Source organism: Mauremys reevesii, linkage group 9, assembly GCF_016161935.1.
Source record: "Mauremys reevesii isolate NIE-2019 linkage group 9, ASM1616193v1, whole genome shotgun sequence".
NCBI lineage: Eukaryota > Metazoa > Chordata > Testudines > Geoemydidae > Mauremys > Mauremys reevesii.
Genome location: NC_052631.1, coordinates 1482074 through 1502175, shown reverse-complemented (window position 1 = coordinate 1502175; position 20102 = coordinate 1482074). Strand labels below are relative to the sequence as shown.

Here is a 20102-nt window from a genome sequence, read left to right as displayed (position 1 = left end):
GTTTTTGTTTTGTATTTTGTCCTTTTGGCTTTTATATTTTACAGGAACTAGCACTGAACCCATCACCTGGACGGAGTCTCCAGGTTGGGTTTGCAGTGTCACGTCTCGCTTGGCACTGCTGATAGATCTATTCATTAATCACTGTCACTGAAGTCCTTGTGTGTACTTCCATGTGCACTGATTGTTTAAACTCTCCTGTTACTTTGTAAGATCCCACTTTCTTCCCTGGTGTACAGTACACAGGGGGTACCTCCTCCTCTGCCTCTTCTTCCCCCTCCAGGAAAAAGGCCCTCTGATTCTTTCCTCGTTCTCTGTAACCGTGGGGTTTAACTGCTTACCTTTTGATATGTTGGTTAATAATTTCCTCTGCATTTCCTGGGTAAGTGTCCAACCTTGAGGCATTTATGACATTGGGCCATTTTATAGTTACAACTTGATGCCACACACCCTCCTTCACAGCGGAAACACCCTACAGCAGCCTGACCCCCTTTTTGTTGGCATTGCAGTTTGTTTACAGAATCAGTTCGATTGTCCTTGTCATATAAATGTAAATCATGTAAATATTTCACTGCTACTTACATAGCTGCTGCCAATTCTCCTGCTTTGGGCAGGTAAATTCCCTTCTGCTAGTAACTGCTTTTGTATTTTTTCATCATTAATATTGCAAACAAATCTGTTTATTCCAGGACATTGCCAGATGAACAATATTCAGTTCGCTTTTTAAACTCAGCCACGTACAGGGATAGATTCACCGGGTCTCCTCATGAGTCATGGCCAATTATGAAGCTTAAAATGTTCCACAATAATGCAGTATAGTGCTCAGTTAACATCCTTTGCAGTTCAGTTCTTCTAAACATTTCTCTCCTGGCTTCCGAGCCTGTAACAAACTCCTTAAAAGGCAGCAGGATTTACTGCCACAGTCACCAAGAAATATTGCTTTCTGGTTTTCCTCATCTCTAACCTCATTTGCCAGAATATAGTGGCCCAATCTTTCAACATACTGCTGACAATCCTCATGTTCTGCATTAAACTCTTTGATTTTCCCACCAGATGCCATTCACCGTTTTCTCCTCATTGCCAGTTGTGTGTCTCTTACAGCATCGTACTGGTGCCTGCTGAGTACCTGCTGCCACGCACCTGTTCTGGTGGGCTGGGCAGGGCCTGCTGGCATGGACGCACAAACGCACAGGTTCAGAAGCGGCTGCAGGTGAATTGAACCAGTGCTCAGAGTGCCGTATAGACACACTGCAGGAGCAAATGGCTCTAGAGAGGCCCGTTTGCCCCTGAAACGGTGCCACTGTCAGTTCAGAGGGGTCCATGCAGCCTGCCCTTCTTGGCAATGTATCCCAGTATTTGGGTGAGAAGCGGTCCCCACACCCCCAGTCGGATTAAGGCAGGATCCATGAATTCACAGACCTGGCCCCTGGAGCACTGACAGGGAAGGGAGCTAGACGTGTCATGAGCAAGTCAATGTATTGGCCGGATTGGATCTAAGCCCCATTCAGTCGCACTCCCCACACACCCCACACCAAACCCCTGGGTAGCTGGAGCTGGGAAGGGGAGTCTGGCCAAGGAGCACATGGAGCTCAGGAAATGGGCCCTGAATCTTCTGGGCTCTTACAAGCAGGACCTGGCAATTCCCAAACACAAACAAGCTAGAGGAAGGATCCTTCCAGTCAGCTCTGGCAGCCAGCAGGCACCACAAACCTACTCGGCAGCAGGAGGATCCTGGCTCCACTGGAGGAAAGAGAGAGAGAAGCCGCCACTCACCAGCCCTCGGAGGAGAGGAAACTCTGGGATCCCAAATGGCAAACAGCACCTCTGTACACATCTTCTCTCGCTGCACAATGCACACAAAGGGAGGCACCCAGACAGCCATGAGGCCTGACAGGAGAGTAAATAACCGCCCCACTTAGGTGGGCTAATGACTCTTCCCAGAGGACAATGCCTTATCAAGCCAGGCTGTACATTCCTGGGGAGAGGAGATGGGAGTTTCCCTGGTGACCAAGCCTGCTATGGGGTGAGGGAAGCCTGTATTTACACCAAGAGCGAGGGAGGCTGCAAATACTCTTCTCCTGTAACACAAAAGGGGTCTTTGCTCATAGTGTGGCCAGCTGGCAAAGCAAACAGCAGGGCCCTTCTCCTTCTCCAGCAGCTTCTCCTCTCTTAGCAGTGATGTGTGTTCCCTGCTGGGGTTTGATAGCCCTGCAACATCCTGCTCCCTGGACCCCTTCCCATCAGTGCGACAGCAACCCAGCACCAGCTGCTTCAAACTCTGCCTCCACTCACTCAGCACTGAGCCCGTCAGGGCTCACGCTCAGCTCACGCTCCCCTGCCGAGGCGAGCCTTTGCACCAGCAGTCCTGCTTCCAGGCAGGAGAGCCGTTTCAGTGGGGCTTCCTCTGACGGGTGGGATAGGGTGATCCAGATCATGGTGCCCTGGCACTGTCCAGCTGGCATCAGGCTCTGGAAGGGGGAGTGCCCAGCTCACAGCTGCTGCCTAACATCCTCTCTGAGTGCATTGCGGCTAAGGTGCTTTTCTCCTCGGTACCTCCCCAGCCCGCCCAGCAGTCCCTCGTTACTCAGAGCTCACAGGGGCCTTCCCATCACCAGGAGAGGGAGCCCTCTCTAACTGACTCACACAGGTTCCCTCAAGGCCCTGGCAGTGTCCCTCCAGGCATCCCCAGGAGGGGTCACTAGAGGGGACTCAGAGCTCTCCTTCCACTGCCTCTACCCACCCCACCCCACTGCCCCCAGCTCTGCGAGTGGGGAGACGAGGCAGCCGAGGACCACGCCTAGCCTCCGGTCTCTACATGGCCTCCCAGCTCCCATACAGGGTCGAGGAGTCGAGCCCCACAGCCCAGCCTGGGGTCAGACCTAGCTGTGGCCTGAGCCTTGTTGATGAGGTTCAACAGGGATAAGTGCAGAGTCCTGCACTTAGGAGGTAAGAATCCCATGCACCGCTACAGGCTGGGGACCGACTGGATAAGCAGCAGTTCTGCAGAAAAGGACCTGGGGATTACAATGGATGAGAAGCTGGATATGAGTCAGCAGTGTGCCCTTGCTGCCAAGAAGGCCAACGGCATATTGGGCTGTGTTAGTAGGAGCATTGCCAGCAGATTGAGGGACTTGATTACCCCCACTATTGGGCACTGGTGAGGCCAAACCTGGAGTATTGCGTCCAGTTTTGGTCCCCCCACTGCAGAAGGGATGTGGACAAACTGGAGAGAGTCCAGCGGAGGCAACAAAAATGATTAGGGGGCTGGGACACATGACTTACGAGGAGAGGCTGAGGGAACTGGGATTGTTTAGTTTGCAGAAGAGAAGAGTGAGGGGGGATTTGATAGCAGCCTTCAACTATCTGAAGGGGGGTTCCAAAGAGGATGGAGCTCGGCTGTTCTCAGTGGTGGCAGATGATAGAACAAGGAGCAATGGTCTCAAGTTGCAGTGGGGAAGGTCTAGGTTGGATATTAGGAAACACTATTTCACTAGGAGGGTGGTGAAGCACTGGAATGGGTTCCCTAGGGAGGTGGTGGAATCTCCATCCTTAGAGGTTTTTAAGGTCAGGCTTGACAAAGCCCTGGCTGGGATGATTTAGTAGTTGGTGGTCCTGCTTTGAGCAGGGGTTTGGACTAGATGACCTCCTGAGCTCTCTTCCAACCCTAATCCTCTATGATTCTATAAACCTAATTCAGATTCAAATCTAATTGCTGCCTCTTTGGCCCATCTCTTGGTCACAGTAACAGCCATTCAATATGATCGTGCTGGATTGTCAGCTTTAATCAGATATTTTCAGAAAGCAAATCCTGGCTTCTTGAAAAACATTGTTTTTATCTGATTGTAAAATCAGCTTTTCTAAATCTCTGAGACCACTCAGCCCAGCTCGATATCCCCCAAACAGCTATCTGAGATCAGACAGGCACATTTGATACCAGGAGTTAGTGAAAGACCTTCACCACAGCTCAGCTGCATTGACAATGAGCTGGTTTTTGTAACATTAAACGTCGTTTTTGTGCAGTAAACTTGTTAATTTCTTTATGGAAGGAAAGGAGGAGAGAGAGAGAGAGAGAACTTCAACTATGTATTTAGGGGTCTTTTAAACCCTGATTTTTGGCCCAGCAGATGGTCAGAACTCTTCATATCACACGGATTATTGTAACTTCAGTTCTCCAGACACACAAGCTAACAACACTGTATTGGCAATGAGATTCTTTAAGAAATTGCGTTGCATCCTTGAGTTAATAAGCCTGCCAATCCAGGGGCTGGTCCCAGGTATTAATTAGCAAAGGGCACAGAACTTCACTTATGTAAAACACGAGTTATTTGGTACTGCCCTGAAACAATGCACATATTGTAAGCATTATCATCGAAGGATGCGAGGGCTTATTGGATTGTAAACTGTGTTGTTCCCTTGTCAAATAATAATGCTGTTTGTGCAAAACGTGCCTTTTACACAAAGACCTTGGGAAGAACATGATCAGCTAGGAAGCAAAAGAGCTTACTTCAGCCTGCTGTCGCTTTTAGAAAAACCTACAAAAAACACAACAGGCACAAGAGAAACAGGAAAAAAGCTCCTATTGTCTTAAGAGCTGCTGTGTTTCCTCAGCCCCTCTTGAGCAAATTCAAACTGAGCCGGCACATCATCAACGATTTAAATCTCCACGTCATCCACCTTCTGATCACGGGGTAGCACAAGGCTCACAGCTTGCCCTGCGCCCTGTCATAATTGGGCTTGTTTTAAGATGTGCCCTGGACGTACAGTCTGGCTGAGTGGGAAAAACTAGCAACTATCAATAAAATCTCAATCTTCTCTTCAGTTTGGTTAGCTCTCAGTGTCTGCCTTGCTCAAGCAATTTCATTGACTTACTATGATAGCTGGAAATATGTGACAAACCAATTTTGCTTTATGCTAAAGAACAATGGCACTGTCGCTAAATCGAGTAGATCTCAAATTCCCATTCAGAGCAATACGAAGCCATAAGTGCTCCACTGATCTCTGGAAAAGTAAATGTGATTTGCTGGCAATAAATCTTCTTTGTTTAGTTTTTCACTTAGTGGGGAAAGGGGCCTTTAAGGTCTGGAGGAGGTGATGACAGACCCAGAGAATAACTCCACTTCTTCTCTCACAACTGGTCATTTGGTGTCTTCTGGCAGCAAATTGGTTTTTCACTTTTTACAACAAAACAGCAACTTGTTGGCACAGGGCCAGCTGCACCATAGGCTCCGTGAGGACAAGGCAGGTGCCTAGAGCCATAAATGAAAAATCATTCAAATTGTAGAGTTCGGCCCTGCACCACTACACCGAGTGGAAGCTTCATAACTGACCTTGCTGGGCACAGGATCTGGTCCATGCAGCCCAGCCTCTCTGAACAGCAGCATGCACTGTGAATTGGGTCTGTCTTCCCCCATCAGCTCTGTACTGACTCTAACAGAGCCGTGGCCCCTGTTCTCAGTGTGCTGCACACTCTCACCACTGGGAACTTCCTGGCAAGGGGGGGACTAGAACCCAGACTCCTCATGCTCCCACAGCACAGGCCCAGAGCATCTGAGCTGTTAGCTAGAACCAGCTCTAACTCTGTCCAGCAGAGGGCACTGGTGCACATCACATGAGCCAACACAGACAATCATAAGAGACTTGCCCAAGTCCACCCATAGCCGGCCCAGAAATCCACATCTCCTCCCTTCCAGGCCTGTTCCCTCACCACCAGACCAGCCTTTGCTCTGACACTCCAGACTCAGCAGAGACTTGCCAAAGCAGGCAGAGTCGGCAGCAGGTACAAATGGGGTTTTACCCACTGCTGTAAGGGCTCTGAATGAACCTTCGCCACATATATACCGGCGGGGCACAGGGTCCGTAAGCAGCAAACCCACTGAGCCAGAGCTGCTGCCCCCAGCACTGGCACAGATGCTGACCAGACCCCATTGCACAGCAATTGGAGCAGTGACTGTTTCAACAAGCTCCGTCAGCACAGGGCTCTAGGGTTCCCACAGGATTTCCAGCCAGCCCAGGAGAAAGCTCACGAGAAAGCCTATTTTTGCAAGACTCCCAAGCCCAATCTTGCAGGGTAGACAGTTTAGTGTATGCGTGCAGAAGCCTCCAACGTCTGAGGTGCATATCCCAACAGAACCTTGGGAGGCTGATGAGCACTGTGATGCTGCCATGCATGTAACAGCTGTAATTTTATGTGCACCTGCCAACAGACCCCTTCAGAAAACATCTTCTCACTAGAGCTGGTCACAATTTTAAAAAATGGATTCACAAATACTTTTGCAAACCAGAGCACTGAGTTCTGCTCAATGTGAATATAGTTTGCGGCTTCAAATCCAGATTGAGGTGTCAGTAAAGGAGTTTTTGGAACAAACTGATAAATTAATCAGTAATAAGTCACCAGGACCAGATGGTATTCACTCAAGAGTTCTGAAGGAACTCAGATAAGATATTGGAGAACTACTAACTGTGGTATGTAACCTATCACTTAAATCAGTGTCTGTACCAGATGACTGGAAGATAGCTAATGTAATGGCTATTTAAAAAAAAAAAAAAGGACTCCAGAGGCAATCCTGGCAATTACAGGCTGGTAAATCTAACTTCAGTACCAGACAATCTGGTTGAAACTATAGTAAAGAACAGGATCATCAGACACAAACACAATATGTTGGGGAAGAGTCTGCATGACTTGCATCTGAAGAAGTGGGTATTCTCATGCTGAACGCACGTCTGTTGTTAGTATAAGGTGCCACAGGATTCTTTGTTGCTTTTACAGATCCAGACTAACACGGCTACCCCTCTGATACATGGCTGTTGTAAAGGGAAATCATGCCTCATCGATCTCTTAGAATTCTTTGAGCGGGTCAACAAGCACGTGGACAAGGGGGATCCAGCAGATACAGTGTACTTGAACTTTCAGAAAGCCTTTGATAGGTCCCTTGCCAAAGGCTGTTAAGCAAAATAAGCAGTCATGGAATAAGAGGGAAAATCTTCTCATGGATCAGTAACTAGTTAAAAGACAGGAAACACAGAGTGGGCATAAACAGTCAGTTTTCACAATGGAGACAGGTAAAGAAGGGTCCCCCAAGGATTCGTACTGGGCCCAGTGCTGTTCACCATATTCATAAATGATCTGGCAAAGGGGGTAAACAGTGATGTGGCAAAGTTTGCAGATGATACAAAATTACTCAAGCTAGTTAACTCCAAAGCTGACTGTGAAGAATTACAAAGGGATCTCACTAAACTCAGTGACTGGGCAACAAAATGGCAGATGAAATTCAATGGTGATAAACACAAAGTAATGCACATTGGGAAACAATCCCAACCATGCATATAAAATGATGGGGTCTAACTCAAGAAAGAGTCATTGTAGACAGTTCTCTGCAGCAGCAGCCAAAAATGGTAACAATGTTAGGAACCATTAGGAAAGGGATGGATAATACGACCATAAATATCATAATACCACAATATAAATGCATGGCACACACACACGGAACACTGTGTACGGTTCTAGTCAGCCCACCTCAAAAAAGATATTTTAGAATTAGAAAAAGAGAAGGGCAACAAAAATGCTTAGCAGTAGGACAGATTAAAGACTGGGACTGTTCATTTTAGATAAAAAGACGATTGAGAGGGGATACGTTAGAGGTCCTAAAATTGTGACTGGTGTGGAGAAAGTGAATAAGAAGGTGTTATTTACTGTGATAGGTTGGACCCTGCCCCCTTCTGGGGTGCCACCTGATGTATTGGGGTCCCACTGTGCGCACCCACTCCACCAGCCTGGGCTCCCTCACTGTGTCCTGCTGCCCACACACACAGGCAGGGACACACCCAGCTGTAGAATCACACCGTCTGCAATCAGCTCTGGGCTGGAAGACTCAGCTCGGGGAATTGCTCAGCACTCTGGAGCACACCCCCTCTGGAGCGCAAACCCAAAATGATCTTGTCTTGTGCTGCACAGAGACCTACACAGCGTGAGCTCATTAAATTCACTCCCTCCCGCAACGTGGAGGAAGAGCTGCACAGCTTTTAGCCCCTCCCCCGCAGTTATGAATTGCACAGACTGGGTTTTAGATAAACAAACACAAGCTTATTAACTACAAAAGGTAAATTTTAAGCAATTATAAGGGATAGCAAACAGCACACAGCAGATCACTGAGCAAATAAAACAAAACACACAAACTAAGCTTGATACACTAAGGAAACTGGCTACAAATAATAACTTCTCACCTTAAACGTTGTTTTAAGCAGGTTGCAGAATTTCTTTGTGGACAGTTGGTTCTTGCTTGCAGCTTAAAACTCCAGGAATATCCTTCATGGGCCAGAGACCATTCTCAGCCCGGGCTCAGCCCCTTCCCCTCTACCCCACAGCTTAGCTCCTTTGTTTCTTCAGGTATTTTCAGCAGTTTTCCTTCCTGGGCAGGGAGGCAGTGGAGAAAAATCAAAATGAACTCACTCCCCTGCCTTATTTAGGATTTACATATGGCAGGAATCCTTTGTTTCCTAGTTTGTGCCCCTCCCCCTTCCAGTGGAAAAATACCAGAAGTCCAAAATGGCATCCAGTACCAGGTGACACGATCACCTGACCCTGCAGTGTCAAAGCAGCATCCCAGGAAACTTCTCAGGAAGGAGGGAGATTAGGAAAGGCAATAGGTCTTTGAAGATACTAATGGCCCAACCAGGCTATTTGCATACTGTCTGGTGGGCATTCCTTAGGTGAAAACACAGTTGTAATTATTACATAGTCAATATTTCTAATTTCAGATACAGAAATGACACATGCATACAAATTGGATAATCACATTCATAAATCATAACCTTTCCAATGATACCTCACATGACCCATCTTGCATAAAACATATCTTAGTTATGCCATACTCATGTCATAACAATATTTCTATGACGACTATGGGGCATAATGTCACATTTGCCCCTTCACATAACACAAGAACCAGGAGTCATCCAATGAAATTAACAGGCAGTAGGCTTAAAACAAACTAAAGGAAGTATTTCTTCACACAACGCTCAGTCAACCCATGGAACTTGCTGCCAGGGGATGTTGTGAAGGTCAAAAGTATAACTGGGTTCACAGAAGAACTAGATAAGTTCATGGAGGACAGGTCTATCAATGGCTATTAGCCAGGATGGTCAGGGATGCAGCCCCATGCTCTGAGAGTCTCATATCCTCTGACTGTCAGAAGCTGGGACTGTCCGACAGTGGGTGGATCACTGGATCGTTGCCCTGTTCTGTTCCATTCCCTCTGGGGCACCTGGCATTGGCACTGGTGGAAGACAGGACGCTGGCCTAGATGGACCATTGGTCTGACCCAGTGTGGCCGTTTTTATTTCCAGTCCTGACAACCGTCACTGCAGGCTGCTGGGTCTTCGGTGGCCTCAGTCCAGTTCCCAGAGGACAGGTGCTCACCTCACACAATCTCCACATCCTGCTACCACTAGCTGGGGGTCTGAGATGAGGCCTGCCCAAATCCTCAGCCCTGAAGGCAGGAAGAGGCAACGACCTTGCATGATGCCCAGGCAGTGGTGGGGAGGGTCTCAGGCATTCCCTGTGCTGAGGGTGAATAGATGCCTCTGTGCCCAGGGCCCCTCAACCAGTACCTTTCATCACAAGCCCAACATTCAGGATTCAAGCCGTCCCCGTGGCTGGCGGCGCCTGGGCTGCCTGTTCACCTGGCACGAGGCTGATCCCTCACTCTCAGTCAGCACTTCTAGCCTGCAGCAACATCTCTCCACAGCAGCCGCTTTATCTCCCAGCAGGACGATAAGAAGGAATTAGATGTCAGATAATGAGGCAGGGCAGGCAGTCGGCCAGCTATTCTTCGCCTGACACAGGCAGGCCCCTCTCAGGCCTGTCCTGACCCTATCAGTCAGCACCCCCGCCACCCCGCACAGGAACCCCCACACGCCAGAGTCTGTTCAGAGATCCGCAATGAGCAACATGAAACTTCCTGAGTGCTGCAGACAGCTGCCCTGCCTGGCCCCTCTCTGAGCACTCTGGGCAGTCCTAGTGGGGAGACCTGGGGCTGTACAACAGTGCTTGAAATTATAGCCAGGCCAGAACCCAACATCCCACCTCCTCAGGACTGAAGTAGGTGGGAGAATCGTGACAAGGGAATCCAGAATTAGATCCAACATTGCCAAATGCTCCCTATTTTTATAAAGGCCTGAACCACGTGCCCTTTGCCTTCAGGTGTTTGAAATCTGGATCCAGGTTTTACTGGCTTGAGCTGATGTCTAAATGAAACATGCTGGGGGAAAATATAGCTTTTCATTTAGCTAAAGAAGAGCAGGACAAGCTCTATACACTTGAAAAAGTTCCCTACCATGGGAATAAAAATCAGCTTTGTGACTGTAAAGGGTTTAGCCATGCAGCTGGTGTGAGACTGCCCTTGGTAAAAGCACTCGCTACCAGGAAATGTCCGTTGTGACCTTCACGTGTAATACCACTTTCAGCAAATATTCAGGCAAGCACACCTGAGCATAGCCTGGCCCAGATTGCATTGGTCTGGGAGTGTGGGCCTTGTCGGGCAAAGAGGGTATATTTTCCAAACGCTCTCGCTCACTTGAGTTCGCTTAACATGATCGACAAGCCCCACAGAGATGCAGCCACGTTAGCTATTATGCTGCAGATGTCGTTCAGGCCAAACCATGGCCAGCTGATAGCTCCAAGCAAGTCAGTCTGCATTGTAATGGGGCTTTTCAGATGTGCCAAACCGATGGGACTGAAAAATAGCCCATTTTGTCTGATAGTGAGAGAGCGAGGCCTCAATCCACAATCCAAACCCTACATCTGGATCCTGCAGCATGAGCCATCTCCAGGGGCCAATCCCGCATTGACGTCAGGGGGCTCTCAGCACCTTTCTGAATCCTGTCCGCTCTGCAGGGCGCTACCTTCAAGGCCCTGTGTGGCCTGCGGCAGAACTCTTAGCACCTTGGCAAGAGCTGCTGCCTAGGGACTAGGGCCGAGAGAAACGACATGTTTTCCAAAGGCAAAATGGATTTTCAACAAGACAAAATGTTTTGCAAAACAATATCTGCTTTCCACAGAATGCATTAAGCTTTCATTTAAAAAGTTTTGCCCAACAACCAAACATTTCTGGGTTTTGGCCAAAAATATTTGTTTTTTTGACAAAAAGTGGAAATTTTCTGCAGAAATTTTTAAAGAAAACTATTTTTTTCTTAATTTACATTGAAATTTTCTGCAGGAAAAAACCCCTCGTTTTCTAACCAGCTCTGCACTGAAGCCCACAAGCCTCCTTCTGGGCTGGGGGAGTGTGTCTGGGAAGCACAGTGTGTGCAGGACACACACCAGAGCTCTGCTGGTGTCTGGCCACTGCGGAGCTGGCTGACAAAACATTTGGCTTCAGCATGTTTCCTTGAAAATAAACCCACATCCTCACCACCACCCCAACCAGCTGGCAGACAAGACATAGGTCACTGGGCTCAGCATGAGCTATTCTTTTGCCACATGGGGTTTACGTAGAGATGGGTCTGAGCCACAAAATCTGCGGAAGGGTTGTTTTGATCTGGGAGAGAGAAATCCAGCCAAGACATTCAGACCAAGATCCAAACTCTCCCACAGTTCAAGGGAGCTGGTTCCAGCTCATCTCTAGGTTTAAAGCCATTTACCGGTAACCTTTGTCTGTCTGGCTCAGAAATGGCAGGAGATGAAATAACATTACAGATGCCAGCAGAGCCTCATGGGGAAGGCCCTTGGGGTCACGGCTTTCCTGTCCTTGGCCAAGCAGCACACATGGGGCATGGCGTCACAGCCCCAGGACTTGCCCCGTAGCGTTTCTTTAAGAGCCGCCGCTCCTGCAGGTGCCGAGCTCCCACAACTCCTGCCCACCTCCCTGTGGGGCCTGGTCCCAGGGACCCCTCCCGCTGGAGTTTGGAGCCAGCAGGCCGGCCCGGGGTCTAACAGAGCCCGTTGCCCAGGAAGCCTGGTGCTTTTGGGCTGCTGCGTGAGAAGCAGTTTGGGGTTCATGCTCTCCCACTTCCTGGGCCCCCTGAGCCCACAAGAGCACTGCCAAGATACAGCTGTTCAGACCCGACTGGGAGGGGGCGTCTCAGCGTGGCTCAGGCCGTGCAGGACGCTCCATTCAGGCAGGGGGTTGTTGGCACTGGGGCTCGGGGTTTGCCCGGCGGAGAGGGGAGATGAGAAGATCTAAGCACGGCGGCGTTAATTCCACCATGGTTCAGCAAACACCAGGGCCCTTTTCCCTCTTGAAATCTGTTACCGCTTTTCTTAACCAGAAGAAAGAAGCGTGACAGCAGTGTGGCTAGGGTGACCAGATGTCCCGTTTTTATAGGGACAGTCCCAGTTTTGGGGACTTTTTCTTATATAGGTGCCTATTACCACCCATCCTCTGTCCCATGTTTTCACAGTTGCTCTCTGGTCACCCTAAGCACGGCAGCAGGCCTTTCTCCCAGCACAGGAGCAGCCACTGCCTGTGCTTTTTAAATGTCAAGTGGAGGGAGAGATTTTCTGCGCTGTAGTCGCAGCAGCAGCAGCATCTGGCTCCTCGCAGACACCCTAGTGGTCGCCTGGGTGGTATTTTGAGCTGTGCTTTGGTCTGTCATGTGGCGTGGGCAGCTGCTGAGATGGATGCAATGTGCTGTGCTGTTCTCCTTTTAACTGGGGGTTCGCTTCTGGTTACACCCCCCGCGCCAAATCTGCTGGAAGCCATCGCAGGAGGGGACTTGTGGCAGGGACTGAGTTATTAATGAACCACACAGAATAGGAGGTTAGGGTCAAACAGAGTCATATGCCTGACTCACAGCCCCCGCAATGAGGACGTGACAGGGAAGGCAAACACCAGCTGACTCCCTCCCCACTAGACCTCCGGGCAGACGCACACATGGTATGTGGTGACAGCACGTCGTACACACGGTACAGCTGTGCTGTTCAGCTGGGTTCGGTGTCTGCAATGCCACCTTGGGAGGGGTCATGGCTGACGGAAACACCCTCCACTCTGAATGTCTGGCTTTCCGACGGACGCTCGCAGCCAGGTTCGCAGAAATATGCCCCTAAAGGGGCCCACAACATATGCAGTGAGCTGGTGGGGGTGGACGGTATGGAAGCCACTGCTCTCTGCTGGATGGAATCGGAACTGCTCAGCTGTGTGTCATAGCCCCAGGCTGTGAATGGAGATTCTGCTGTAACCCAGCTGCCAGGAATCCATGCGTTGGAGCAGGAGACGTTCACTCTCTGCTGCTCCAGGTGGCCACGGTGAGCAGCACAGCTGCAAACAGATCAGTGGCCCGAGCACAAGAGAGGTGCTTTTATAAACCTAAATACATCAAGCAATCGTGCATCAAAGCAGCAGACAATTGGCTGAGAAATGGCCTTGGATATGCAGGGGGGGATGAGTAACTGAAAACCCAGGCTTGCAATCCTCACTGACAGTGAGTTTGCTGTTATTATTTCTGCAGCGTCACATGGGTGCATGGTGCTTTGCCGACACATGTAGAGAGCACAGCTCTCAAGCCTCAAGATCTTGTTCCCAGTGAAGTCCAAGCAAAACTCCCATTGACTTCAGTGGAGACAGGATTGGGCCCACAGTCAGATCTATTATAGTGCAGAAGGGTCTCCCCAGTGCAAGGTGGGAATCCCAAAACCTGACTGGCAAAGCACTGGGGAACGTGAGGAACAGTACTACCTTGGAGCCTGGGAACGGCCCAGGTAACCCAGCAGGCCTCATCTCTGACCCAGACGATGCCCTGTTCGGTCCCTCTTGCCATAGTGTAGCATAAAGAAGGTGCCTGGTTTTGTAAGGCAGCTGCCAGTTTGAAAATGTTTCCCATCCTTTGCAAAGAGCACTTTAAAATCCCTGGAGCTCTGCCAAGCCCCTCCCCTTGCTGGTACTGCGCATGCAGCTAGGTCGTGAGCTGGGCTGCAGCAGCTGAGGGTCTGGCGTGGGTGAATAAACAGGGTCCTCACACTGCCAGGCTTTGTGACCTGTTACACAACACTTAGCACACGTGTCGCATTTCACACGCCCAGAGCACAGCCCAAGCCGTAGCTGACATCAGGAAGCAGCTGCCCAGTGAGGAAGCCCCCAGCTTCCCAGAGACCGTGGAGTCAGGAGTGGGACAGGCAAGTCACTGGGAGCGAGCGGAGCTCACTTACCCTTTTCACAACCTCTGCAGCCCCCCGCTGCACCAGAGGCGCTTGTACCGGCGCAGTCAGAGGCACAGGCGAGCCAGGCCTGGGTTTGCCAAGGGCGCTAAGGAAGGAAGGACTCAGTACAGAACCTAGCAAAGTCCTTTTCTCTCTCCATGGAACACCTGACATCGGCCCTCCCATAACCTCGGGATGAGGGCCTGGTGGTAGGCGCAGGATCTGCCACCCTCAGAGCTGAGCCACTTTGAGGGAAACACCCCAGAATAAGAAACACGTGCTAATTAAGCAGGTGCCATTCCCTTGATTTAAGAGGCGTTGGGCTTAGAATCATAGAATCTCAGGGTTGGAAGGGACCCTCAGGAGGTATCTAGTCCCACCCCCTGCTCAAAGCAGGACCAATCCCCACCGAGCTTGAATTTGGCCCTTTGGATTTCGGTTTGCCTTAGGGATACAGCAAAGCTAGCATTGCCAGAGGGGCGCGCAATACAAACTGCTAAGCATATCACTGTGGACATGGTTGCCTAGACACCGGGCCTGATCCTGTGGCTGGGGTATGAGGGAGGCCAAGTCCGGATAAATCCTACAAAAAAATGGAAACATGGACAAATTGCCGAGGAGCACAAAAGAATAACACAGATGTGTAGGGACAAAATCAGAAAGGCTAAGGCACAAAATGAGTTACACCTGGCAAGGGACTAGAAATACATTAGTAACAAGAAAAAGACAAGGGAAAAGCGTAGGTATCCTACTTAGTAGGGAGGAGAACTAATAACCGATTACACCAAGAAAGCAGAGGTCTTTAATGCCTATTTTGCTTCTACCTTCACTAAAAAGTTTAATTGTGACTAGATACGTAACACAATTCATATTAACAAGGGGGAAGCCAGAACAGGGAAAGAACAAGTCAAAGAATATTTAGATATTCCAGATGTATTCCAGTTAGTGGGGCCTGATGAAATTCACCCTAGGACACTTAAACTATCTCAAAATGGTTAGCGATTATCTTCAAGAACTCACAACCCCACTGCACTGATGGTTACTCACCAGCACCAATGAAGAGTCGTGTATTCCCAGCAATGTATCTGGGGCTGGCAAGCTGAGAGTAAAAACAGCAATGAAGAAAGTGACTCCACATGGCTACTTTCCAGGTTACCTTCCCATACTTCACCACCCGGCCTGCAGAAAGAACCAGCAGGACTTCAGAAAAATGGCACCACCAAAGGCCCCTCAAGCCACACCCCAGCAGTTCTGGGTAATGCCTTGTGGCCTAGTCACCAGTCTGCCAGCCCCCATCACATGTTCACAGTCTAATAAGCTTCTAAGATGGCTCCCATAGTTATTCTATAAGCTTAAAGGACCAAGGGGGCAAGCAAGTTCCTGGGAAAAGGTGCAGTTCATTAGCTGGGTGATCTATTAATTAGGAATGTACATGGGGACTAGAATTCATATCTCAGGTACTTGTGCTTGTTTATGTTGCTGTGTGCCATTTATAGGGCCAGAATAACATGAGATATTGGGCCTGATTCTCATCTCATTTGCACTAATTTCACACAGGCTCCATTGGCTCACTCCTGATTCACATTGCTGCAACTCATTGTCGTTTCGTCATCCTGCAGCTCATGGGTTGTGGAAACCCCGTGAGAAGACTACCTCTCCTGCTATTTTAGCCCCTTAAATGAGACCTGAGGGACTAAATACACAAGTGGGGAAAAACCACACAGATGCAAATCCTGAGATATTAGGTCTGATCAGGTTTGCCCCAATATAGTTACAAGGGCTGGCAAACAGAGCTTCCATCACGTGGGAAATTCTGACATTTTGAAATTCCCTTTTTTTCTTGAGTTGGGACAAAAAAGTTGAAATTTCAAAGTTGACTGCAAAACGGAAATTCCAAAATATTCCAGCTCAGAAACATTGAAATGCCCATATTGAAATGTTTTGTTTTGATCACGTTGACACATTTTGCTTTGATAACACTGAAACAGTCATATAATACAATACAGAATATTCTATATACTAAATATTGTATACAAATTATTAAATATATAATTAGTGTACTATGTTTAATAATTTGTTTATATGCAATATTTTGTATATAGAACATTCTATATTGTATTATATGAATGTTTCAGTGTTATCAAAGCAAATTTAAATTAAATTAGAAGTTTAAAAAGTTTGAAAAATTAAGACAAAACAAGCTGTTGAAGTCACAATGAAATACACTACTTTGATTCATATTGTTTCAAGATTTCTCAGCCAAAAATGTTGTTGAAATTGACATGAAGAGTTTTGACTTCAGTATAACAGCATATACTGACAGAAAAATGTTCAGTTGAAATTTTTTTTTTTACCGGCTGTAACAACTATTTCCTCTGGCACCCAAATGACCAGTTCTGTTAGACAAACTGATATAATTGTTTTTGAGATTTGCATTTGCGACATAAAACATCTTCCCAAAGCATTAAAGAGTGCCTATGAGTGCATAAATGCATCAGCATTAGATAAAAGGGTGTCTGCATTTGTTTTGTTCAGCAGAATTTCCTTAGAGTTAAAACAGTGGCTGCTAAATTGGGGGCCTTTGCGTTTCAATTTCATAACTTTTGTTTGTAAAATATCTGTACAATTTTGCTCCATTTCACTCAAAAAATGGGTCCACTCTCCCAGTGAAAATTAGGTTGTGATTAGTTTATACTTAGAATGGTAGTCAAAGTCATAATGTAGTTTTCCATTCAGCACAGCACAATGTGAGCAATGTAACACTATGAATTTGAGAGGGTACCTGGTGATACCATTCTGGTCAGTTTAGAAACACCGGTTCTAAAATCTCAGTGAATTGGTAGAGGATTTAATATTTCCAGTTTGGGGACATCACTAAATACTTATTATGCATAAAAAACAGACCCACCCCCCAAGAGATGTACAAGAAAATTACATGTGTATTTCCACCAGGAATGTGATTTGTTTATCAAGTATTCCTCCTGAAGTTCCATAGGTTAAAAAAATATAGCTACTAGATTATAGTTCAGAAAACATAGAAGCTGCATAGAGGCTTGTTTTCCTTGCAGATAAGCAGTGGGTTTATAAAATAACCAAAGGTTCTGCACAGCAGAGTGAGTTTGGAAGGCTATTTTCTTCCTTTTCTTTTCTTTTTTTTAACAGCCTTCTGAGAGAACATCTGCTGCATCCCAACCCCGAATTGGAGTTGAAGATCAAAATAAAGAACTTTTGTCTTTTTATTAAGTATTTTAGCAAAAGTGACTATTCCATTCATATTATATTTCCCTGTTTTGTACAAACACGTTTAAGTCGGTGCTAAGAGGATTACGTTTATTGGAACGCCAGTCTCTCTCCAAATGGGCTGTCTAAAGAAACTCTTGTTAAACAGTATTTTCTCTAATACCCATTGCTTTTCTTCCTTGCCTCAATGTGCAGACATCTATGCAGGCTCCCTAAATCCACCCTCCTCATAAACTTCCCGATCAAGCTGCTCCTTTCTCCTCCCCCTCTTCCCCCCCCCCCTTCCAGTTCTTTAATAAAGCTGAAGATGAACATTAGTGCTTGGTTCAACTGCACTGGAAAGAAAAAGGGCAGATTCATCAAAATCTTTATGCCTCCATAGAAAAATGTAGCCTTTTGCCTTTCCTCGAGTGAATGCCTTTTCTAGAGGGGATTCATTAGGGGTTTGGTCTGTTTTTGCAGACAGCCCCACAGATGTTGACATTTTTTTCTTGGCTGGGTTAAGACGTCTTCTATAGGCTTTTATTCTTCATTTGTTACTTCTTTATTATCCAAGAGGGGTTTTTTCTTCCCAAGGAGTTGACTCAGTTCTCTGAAGAGAGCAGTGGTAGCTGGGCTCATTATCATCTCGGGCCCTTTCTCATCCTCGCGGAAGGCAGGCCCTGGGCCGTGGGCTCCATTGTCTGGAGCAGCAGGTAGCTGTGGCAAGGCAGGGTCACGGCTCCAGCCAGCTTGGGGTCCCCTTTGTGCTGCCTTCTCTTGCTTGCTGCACGTTTGTCCGAGGATGTGAAAGGTCAGGAGCACGCCGCGGCTCCATACCTGAGCTTTTGTCTCTGGCCACTGGCGAGAGCTTATAGAAATAATTTGTTGGAAAGCAAGCGTAGGCCAAAAAGAGGCAGAGGGAGTGGGAATACGCCTACCTTATCCGCATGGCGGTGATCACCCGCCCAGCTGAGCCAGGCCCTTCACTGCGCTTCCCACGGCATTCCCGTCTGAGGGGCGGGAGCAGGCCTGTGTGGAGAGGCATAAGGCGAGTGGTATCAGGAGTTCTGGGTCCTGTTCCTGGGTCTGCAGCCTGACCCCCCTGTGACCTCAGTGCCAAACTATCACAGAGATGGGTACTTCAGAGAGAGATGGATGGATGGATGGATGGATGGATGGACTCACCAGCCGATTTTCAGCAAGTCTCAGACTCCCATCGCATTTACCTACCTCTCAGGCTCTGGCCTGGTCTAACTGACTGATCTTCTGGACATGCTGGAAGGTGCATCTTCTAGGAGGGCTGCGGAAGGAGCTACTATTGTTAGGTATTTTGCCAGCCCTCAGTCTCCCTTGCCCCTTGTGGGTGCTGAAAACATAATTAACAGCAACTCCTCCTCCTGCTTGTACAGCGGCTTATTTATACTATCTGCCAGGCCTGGGTCCTCTGGCCACAGGTCAGCCTGACGGATTTCCTGTGTTAGCCACATCCCTCTCTCTGCAAAGAGCTGCCAGGATGCTATTCATGACTGTCAGCTTCACACACCTGTGAAAACTCTGCACTTTGGAAGGGTTCAGACTCAGACTCTTGAATGTCCATAATGCAGATTTCCAGAACTCCAAACTTTGCAGGTGTTTGGTCCAGCCATTTAGAGAGTCAGATCCAGGCTGCAAAATTCAGAGGTGGGTTCTGCACACGCCCGCTTCCAGAATTCACGTGTGTGGGAGCCAGGATTCTGATTTGGACCCATCCCCATCACAATTCATGTGGGCACCCACTCACCCACCCAAGCTAACGAAATGTTCCTTCCCATGGGTCAATAGCCCAGATAGATTTCCTTTGAGGATCAGAGCTGAACTATCATTCACCCACTGATCTTGCTCACAAAAATTTTGCTTTCATTGACTTGTGCCTCAGAACGGGCATCAGACTGTAAGGGGAGCGTGAGGAGTTGTCCAAACAAAAAACGGAAGCAGAAATGCCAGCCTAGACCCCGATGGTCACATTGTGCTGCTGCTGTTGCCACTGCACTCAGTGCATTATTCTCCCCAGCCCATTCCCCGGCTATCCCTGAAGCACGGGCTCCAAAACTAGCGTGGTGCTAACGTGAAGCGATCTCTCAGCGGGAGAGAGCGGGGAGGCCATGCAGAGGTTACAGGTACTTTTTATCCAGCCAGGCAGGAGAGCTCCAACTTCCTGCTGCTAGAAATTTGTCTGCAGTTTTTTCTCATTGAAGAGTGATGGGGCCCGTTGGCACAGACATTGGTTGATACGGTAACTTGATTAAGGACAGGGACAGATGACATGGAGTCGCAGAGCCAGCTCAAAGGAAGCTGTGCTCCCAGCCCTTAACCTCTCCTCAGGAGCTTGCACATTTTATGTAGTAATTGGTCCATTGTCCTTCTGCCGATGAGTTCCCAGAAGCAGAGAAAAAACACTAAGGCAGCCTCATTGTTCCTGGTCGATTAAAAGGATTTCCAGGCACAGTCAGGTCCAGTCATCATGGAAACAGAGTATCTGTGCAATATAGGGCATGGTGTGGTTTTAAAGTCTAAAATGATCCCAAATGTAATCCACATTGGGAAGGGAGACCCTCATCTTATGAAGCTAGGTTATGACGGTGACATTGCTATCTTTCTAGGCATGTTTTCTCCAAAAGCATTGCTGTCTATGCTGTTTTGAGTAATTACATTGGATACTAGCAGGGTTACCCAAACTTTTCAGAGTTTTCAGAACACAGCAAACGGTTGCCAT

The 20102-nt window shown here is 48.1% G+C and overlaps 1 long non-coding RNA gene across 2 annotated transcripts in view; it reads right to left on the bottom strand.

Moving 5' to 3' along the window:
• The window catches only part of LOC120371431, a 38318-nt gene that overhangs the window by 12461 nt on the left and 5755 nt on the right, over positions 1-20102 (bottom strand). Inside the window, exons 1-2 of one of the 2 annotated variants that reach the window (XR_005584347.1) lie at positions 9604-9858; positions 8218-8402 (exon numbers count right to left, since the gene is read on the bottom strand). This is a non-coding gene — a long non-coding RNA (uncharacterized LOC120371431). Of the gene's footprint in view, positions 1-8217; positions 8403-9603; positions 9859-20102 lie in introns of those variants that run through there. The other variant, XR_005584346.1, reaches the window with a different exon arrangement.